The sequence below is a fragment of the Mus pahari genome, chromosome 1 (assembly GCF_900095145.1).
Source record: "Mus pahari chromosome 1, PAHARI_EIJ_v1.1, whole genome shotgun sequence".
NCBI classification, from domain to species: domain Eukaryota; kingdom Metazoa; phylum Chordata; class Mammalia; order Rodentia; family Muridae; genus Mus; species Mus pahari.
In genome coordinates, this window is record NC_034590.1 from 53,712,464 (window position 1) to 53,720,719 (window position 8,256).

Sequence of the window (8,256 nt, forward strand, 5' to 3'; positions counted from 1 at the left end):
ATTGTACACAGTGCTGATTTTTACTGCTACACAGTATATTGTTACATAAGTTCATTGTATACAGTACCATGTTACATGTGGACATTGTCTTGCAACTGTACCATCATACATGCTCATGGTATGCAGTACCATGATATAAGTGGATACTTTGATGCAAGTATAGATTCTATGATGAGTACATCTTCTCATGCACCTGCCCCAGCATTCTTCTGTCTCTCCCCTTTCTATTCCTCTTCTTGGTCCCCTTTGGTCACCAAGACAGTTTCACTTGTGTTTTCCTCTTATACCTGCTTGTGGTGTTCTGTTTATCTATATATATAGGCATTGCAAATGGAAGATACCATGACGTTTGTCATTGTAGGATTATTATGGCTAAATATGCTGATCTCCAGTTGTATCCACTTTCTTGCAAGTGACATAACTCATCCTTCTTCATGGCTGGGCAGAATCCATTGTGTGCATAAACCACATCATTAGCCTAGCCTCCACTATCAGCTTCTAAGCTCTTTCTATAATTTAATTATTGTGGATATTGATGCAGTGAATGCTGATATGAAGTGTCTGTGATATGTTAACTTGCAGTCCTTGTCCATTTATGTTTCTTAAGTCACTTCCCAAAAAATTGAATTGACTGGGATGTGAAGGCTCATGGCTCTAATCTCAGCACTCAGGGGACTGATGGAGGAGCCAGCCTGGGCTACAGAGGCCAGCCTGGACTACAGAGGCCAGCCTGGACTACAGAGGAGGCTCCTCCCCACCATAAGATCTGAAAATCCCATGTGTTAGTTTTGTTTTGTGTGATAGGAGACTGTGACCACGGCTGTTTATCAAGGCTAGAGCTCATTTTGGCTGGGGTTGCAGAGGAAGAAGAGTCTAGGAATGGTGGAAGACCATGGCAGCCGAGGGCGACGACGCTGAGAGCTCACGTCTCCAAACACAGGCATGCAGCGGAGAGAACAAATGGAGTGACAAGAGAAGTAAACTCTCAGAGCTGCCCCCCTAGTGGCCTCTGGGGCACTATACCACCTGGACCTCCCTACGTGGGAACCAAGTGTTCACATATCTGAGCCTGTGGGGACATTCTCATTCAAACCACAATTTAGCATGAAATAACCACTTACAGATATTTTGTTCAGTGGCATTTAGCAAGCATTCACAAAATACTTGATTGTGCAATCATCTCTACTTTCATCTTGTCAAAAATAAAACTCAATAGCTGGGCGCATGCCTTTAATCCCAGCCCCCGGAAGACAGAGGCGCATCTCTATGTTCCAGGCCAGCCTGGTCTTCAGAGTGAGTTTCAGGACAGTCAGGGATGCACAGAGAGATCCTGTTTCAAACAAAAGGAATCAACAAACCCCTCCTTATTCTTCCTTTCCATTTTCTTTCCCCCATCTCTGTAACCATTAATCTCTGTAATCTCTGTAGTCATTAATCCATCCACAATGACGCTGCTGGCAGATTTAGTTCCTGGTAAGACCCTCTTTTTGACTTGTGAATGGGAACCTTTCCACAGTCTGAGGCGGGGCAGGGGGAGAGGGTGAAGTTGAGAGAGAAAGGGAAAGAGGGAGGGAGAGAGGGAGGAAAAGATAGATAGATAGATAGACAGACAGATAGGCATATAGGTAGACAGATAGGCAGATAGGTAGATATGGGAGGAGAAGGAGCCACACTGGACGCTCACTCTCTCTGAGCTCCTGTGTTAATCCAGTACTATCTTGTGACCCCACTATTGCCATGTCTAGAACTTCCATCCCACAACTCCAAACACAACCCATGGGGGGCCTCGGTGTCTGCATATGAGAACAGCCTGCCCACTGACCATTCACTATTTAAGCACAAGGGCACCTGGGTTTGATGGTTTGAGCATCCACCCATGAGTGCAATCACGAGGTCATTCTTGAACATCCTTTAACCTGGAAGGTCCTTTACCTTTCTGTTTTCTTCCGATCGATCGTCGTTTACCTTGTTTTCAGTCTCAGTTGCAGTGCTTGCCTTTATCCTTTTGCTTTGGTCTAATACTTTGTCTTTTTTTGAAAAGCCTGTTCTTCCGTGCCTTGCATGGTTTGAAATTGACAGTGTTTTAATATCCTCTGCAGTCTCCCTTTTTTTCCTCAGTGCTTTGACGAGTTTGCCTCTTCTGTTCTTGCACCTAGTCTATTTTAAGGGCCCTGCACTGCTTTGTTTTTCTTGAGGCCCAAGGACGTTCCCACTTATCTCTGCAGCAAACCCGAGTGCAGTCTCCAAGAAACTGGCTTTGTGCTTTGTGCTTTCCTTCCCTGCCCCAGGCCTCTGACCTCTTCCACTCGCCGACCCTGCTCAAGGCTTGGGAGGCTGGCACTTGTATAGAACAGTCTTCTCTGTGTGGCCCATCTCAGGGGCTCTGTATGCGGGTAGTCTCACCTTCTGTATTCATTTGTTTCTGAAGAGGCATCGGGTGCGTGTTGGCTCTTTCCAAGTAGATGGGATCTGAAGTGCCCTTAAGAGGCCCATGTGTTAAATCCCGTGATGCTCCTGGACAGTGGGAGGACCTTTGAGAGGAAGGGCCTAGCAGGGGGAAGGTAGGTCCCCTGGAAACCCAAGTGTCTTTTCTCTCTGTTTCACCCACCCTGGGCGCTTAGTCCAGTGAGTGTTCTCTTCCATGTTGCCATGGGCTGTGTGTGCTGGAAGGAAGGCCTTGCTTGCCACAGCCCTAAGGGATCAGCACCAGCCTGGATTGAAACCGTCAAAGCATACCTTTCCCCATTATGAGCTCAGTGTCTTAGGCACTTCATGACAGTGGCGGACACATTTCACCTGCATGTGTGGGGAAACTGCCCTGCCCTTCTGTTGGTTGGAGCAGCATAATTGCCTGCTGCCCTCTAAGGAACTGGATCACTGCAGGCTGGGTGAGCTCCCTTTCATGTGGCCCAGTTGTTACCCCTGTCCTGTTGCATTCCGTGGTTTTGTGGGGTCAGAGGTCAACTCTTTATTTCCAGCAGGAGTGCACCTGTTCTAATCCCACTGTCATTAGCGGTACTCACTTTCATGGGCTCATTAGCTGTCTCTCTCCATCCAGAAGACTCGTGCTTGCTTTTTTTTTTTTTTTTTTTTTTAAAAAAAAAAAAACAATGATCCTTGTCACTTTGGAAGTTACCGCGCTGCCTACTGGGGTGGCCCTGGGGTCCTCAGAGGCCTGCTGTGCCTGGCCAGCTTGGAGAGCAGAATGAAGGGCCTTGTCTGTGTGTGGTCAGCTGTTGCGGGGCTTCCTTTCAGTTCCCATTCCTCTCATTCTGACAAAACAAACACAAAAATATTAAACATGTGTGTACGGGGGGGGGGGAGGCGTGCACGTCAGTGTATGTGCGCACTCAGGAACCTTGTCCACTTCCTTTAACACAGGGTCTTTCTTTGGTCTGGAGCTTACCCAAATAGGCTAGAATGGTCAGACAGCTAGGGATCCATCCTGTGTCTCCCTAGCCCTGGGATGACTAGTGAGCTTCCACACTTGCCTGTCCCGTGGGCTCTGGGGATAGAACTCGGGTCAGCACGTCTCCCCTACCCCTTTTCTTTTCCTTTTCCTTTTCCTTTCCCCTTTCCCCTTTCCCCTTTCCCCTTTCTCCTCCCTCCTTCCTTCCCGTATTCATGCCATAGCCCAGCCTGGCCTAGAACTTGAAGCTATCCACCTGCCTCAGCTGTCTGGGTCTCCAAGTCTGACCTGCACCACATCACAGGTGAATGTCACTGCTTGTGTGGCTTCTGGGGAGCGAGCCTGTCTCCCGCGAGTCGCATGCCCAGGCTCAGCCATCTGCTTTTCCTGATCACTTCAGTATCTGTCCCTAAGGACAGTGAAGGTGGACAGAAGCCCAAGGGGAAAAGGAAACGCCGCCTCATTTCCATTATCCTTGTCATTGTCATCGCCCGCCCCCACCTCTGTCAGCCAATTTACTTTCCAGGGTGTTTACCAGTTCCTTTTGTTATAGGGACCACTTAGATCCAGCACAACTCAAACACCAAGTCAATACAGAAATCAAAAACTATTATAATCAAGCTGCCACTGATGGATCAGGGATGCAGAACAGATTCAGGAGTTGAACTGTGACCCCGCCTCCCCCTTTAAGCCTGAAAAACCACAAACATCTGTGCCAAGTTATAGTTACATTTTTTTCCCCACCAATTCGGAGGATTCAGGGACAGGGGACTTTCCTAGGGACATTTCCCTCTGTGGTACACTCATCCTGTTCGCATTGGTTGGTTTATTCGACTGTGGTGGGGCAGCTTGCCTAGCATTCATATCTCAACTTGCCAACTAGGATGTCAGTTACCAAGGTAGATGCCTCTCTCTGCCAAACAGGATGCCAGCTACCCAGGGAAGTCTTGGGAACTTAAACTTGAACAACCACTCAAAATGGAAGTTTTACTCAAAATGACTTCAGTTTGGTTCCTCCTATGCTTTGATGGGAGTGAGCTCATCTCCTCTAGTAAATACCATCCACCCTCAGCCAACACTCTACAAGGCAACCTTCAAGTTTTTTGGACTATAGTGACATTCCTGGGGGTGGTTGTCCTTTGAAGTTGCGTGGTGTGGAATCACAGGGTATGGCGATTTTAGTCTTCAGTTTATCACTGTTGTGTGATCTTGAGAAAGCCAACCACATCTTCTCCAGTATCCACTGACATTTAAAACAAAATGGCTAAGTCTATCCGTCCTTTATAGATGAACACAGGGAGCTAGGCTTGAGAAACAGAGCCTTAGGTCAGTATTCTGTGTATGGTGACCAGCGTGTGTGGTTAGAGGCAGACAGATGGACAGATAACAAGGAACCATATCATATTTCTGTATCATTTTTAAAAAATGTATTTAACTAGGCAGGGAGAGGAGGGTCATTGGGGATCAAATCACATGGGTAACAGTGATCCGCTAAGATACTGGGGAGATGCTAATGACCTCATGTGAGCCCAACCTCAGGGAGAGATGACCAATGAGGTGGAAGCCCTGGAGGGGTCCGCATGCCTCACGGTGTGGTCTCTGTCCTCTATAGGTTTCTGCTGGCTTTGCTCTGCTGGTCTGTGCTGGGCAATGATGCCCTTAATGGAATGTTTTTCACACCGACTTTCCCAGGTGACTTGGGGGTTGGTTACTGGTAAGTGTGAGTGATAGCAGTTAGTTTGTTTTTGTCTGTTCAGTGTAGTGGACAGGCACTGCTCTTTGTAGTCTGGAAGTATCTAGCTTGGCCATAAGCGAGAAAGCAAGGAGTGGTCAGTCTGAAGGTAAACTGGCAATGAGTGCTCACTGGGTCTGTGATGTCACAATCTGCTTCACCTGTAGCCTGGTCCAGCCTCACCTAGCCAAGTAGAAAAGCCACTCCTGGCTTTCTGTCTGGGAGGGCGAACCCCTGGGAACCCAGCCATAGCAATAGCACAAGAGCAGTGTCCTTGTGGACTTGTTCACATTTAGTATAGCTGAGCCTCTGCTTCTCAAGGCTTCGCTGTGACTTAGTGGCTGGTCACTATCCAGAGACAAGCTGACAGTCATAGGTTGTTGTGAACTCTTGAAGGCTGCCAGTCTAGGATGATGTCTGCAAATTGGCATTATGGAGATAAGAAGCCCTTCCCACCATGGCCAGCACAGGCCCCATGAGGGTCCAGACGGTCAGCCAGCATTCCTTGATGGGCATTGGTTACTGGAGGCATGGTGTAAAGACTTGATGGGAACAGGTGAGAAGGTTGGAGAAAGTCAGCAGGCTCAGTCAACGTTAAACAACCTTTAGACTGTTGTTTAGGAGTTAGTTTTAGCATTCTGTCAAGGCTCCGGACCTGTTTATTGGATGACCACTGTCTGTTCATTGCAGTGAAGGGAAGCCATCTTCAGGGAGGTACTGTGGATGGATTTAGAAAGCTGAGTGTTCTGCTGTAGGCTTTGTTGGAGCTAAGCGTGAATATATTCACACAGCCAAATTCAAAGTCAGAAATCTGGGTGGTATTTGCGCTCTTAAAGTTGGCTCCCAAAGCTTCAAGTGTGAGACATGGTCTCAGTGTGTGTGTGTGTGTGTGTGTGTGTAGTGGGTGAGTGGGTTTGGGAGTGATAGACGACATCTGCAGGCGTGTGTTCCAGGGTGCATGCCGACCCGGCCTGAAATGTGCTTTGAGTGACACAGACTGGCCTTTCCACCTCCTATCTAAATAGCTACTAAGGTACTTGGTCCATTGGAGAGCTCACTGAACTTCCATGATCAACCAAGGAAGGGGAAACAGCTTGCCTCAAGGCCATCAAGAGCATCTCTGATGAGATTCAGGAGAAAGGGCATGGCGTCGCTACACAGTAGGATCATGGTCCAGCCAGTCTTTTATTTGGTTTATCTGAAGACCAGATGGGGTCTGGTGAGATGGCTCAGTGGGTAAAGTGCTTGCCATACAAGCATGAGGGTCTGAGTTCAGATCCCTAGTACCCGTGTAAAAGCCAGGACTGGCGAGACAGGAGAGTCATTGACATTCACTGCCTGCTGGTCCACCTGAGCTGTGAGCTCCAGAGTCAGTGGACAGCCATGTCTCCAAAAAGATATGGGGGTGCCAATGAGGAAGAACCTCAACATTGACCTTTGACCTCCACACAGAAGCACGTACATCTGCGTACATATGTGTTCACAAATAAACACATTCATGCATATACAAACATACAGATGCCAGGGGAACACATTAACACTGTGGGAATATATTCTACCATCTGACAGGTAATAAATTCCTTCATAAACAAATCCAGAAAAGCAAAAGCGTGAGGGAAGGGACTTTGGGAAGTCTTCCGATGACACTGGCTTCCCGCTCCCCTTTTCCTCATTGGAGAACCTCCCCCCTCCCGTCTGCCCCCAGTCTTTCCCCCAGTGAAGCGCAAAATTGACCATTATTATACTCTTAGTGATGTTTGGGTGCAGTGTACATGCAGGGTGAACATATCTACTGTCTATCTTCTTTATGATTAAAACATTCAAAACCCCCTGGTTTAAGCACACACAGCACATTGTCGTCTTTCCTCACTGTGCAGTGGGACAGCACATTGGGACTTGTCTGAGAGCCCAGCAGCCATCTTTATCCTCACTGTCTCCCACTCTCACAGCCTCTGGTGACCTCCGTTCTGTTGGGTGTCCTGTGAGCTCAGCTCTGCTGGATTCCACATGGGTGAGGTCACAGGACAGTTGTCCTTCTGTATGTCTTATGTCATTTAACAAAGGGCCACTCCAGTTCCATCCATGTTGTCACATATGACTGGATGCTCATCCTTTTTATGGATAAGTAGTATTCCATTGTACATGTCACATTTTCTTCATCCATTTATCAGTAGATGAACACCTGGGTTGTTTCCATTTCTTGGCTATTGTGACATGGGCTGAAATGACTGTGGCAGTGCAGCTGTCTCTCTGGCAGATCATCAACTCGCTTTCTCTGGGCTAGATACCTAGTCATGGAAGGGCTGAATCATGTGGAAGTTCTATTTAAAAAATATTTTTTATCCTACCACTTCTAATTCTACGGCTTGTGGGATGAAGGCTGTATGCTGGGAACACCTGTGACCCCTGCCTTCTGTCTGAGGACATCTGTTCTGTTCTCTTCATTATTCTTGGCAAGTAGAGGAGAATGTCAGGGAATTCCTGGCCTCTCATCAATCCAGATGCGATGGACAGGGAGCTAGTCGGAAAATTGCCCTGGGGTTCGGAAAACTGGGAGGTTCCTCCAGCATCACCCAGGGCCACTGAAACCTCCCACCCCACTCAGCTCCTCCCCATGACAGTGCACTGTGGGTGGCCCTCTTCCCTCCCCTTTCCCCTCCTGGCTTTACTGATATGCCCTCCCAAACTGTTTCCACCCTTACCATTGCTTCCCAGTCTGTTTCTGTGGAACCGAAGAAAGACACTGTCCAAGAGCCCCCTGGCACCCTGAGCCACACAATCCATCTGCGTTTAAATGGACCATGATGCTGGATGTTGAGGAATTACTGTTAAATTATCCTCAGATGTAATCACCGTTTCTTGGTGAGGTGAAAACCAGAACTCGTAGCTTTGGGAGATTTGTTTGGAAGTTTTTCCAAATTAAAAGCCGTTATGTGTGGGATTTACTTCAAAATAATCCAGTGGTGGTGTGTGGAGGGGTGACAGAGCTGGGGACATCTGTGAGGTAAAGATGAACAGTTTCAACAGTGGCTGAAGCTGGGGAGCGGTCCATGGTGGTTTATTAAATTCCTTGGTTTACTTTTGTGACATATTTTTAATTTTTATAGTAGAACAC

The 8,256-nt window shown here is 47.7% G+C and overlaps 1 protein-coding gene across 4 annotated transcripts in view; it reads left to right on the forward strand.

The window, feature by feature from the left end:
- The window catches only part of Sh3gl3 (SH3 domain containing GRB2 like 3, endophilin A3), a 118,945-nt gene that overhangs the window by 20,052 nt on the left and 90,637 nt on the right, over positions 1-8,256 (forward strand). The window lies entirely within an intron of this gene.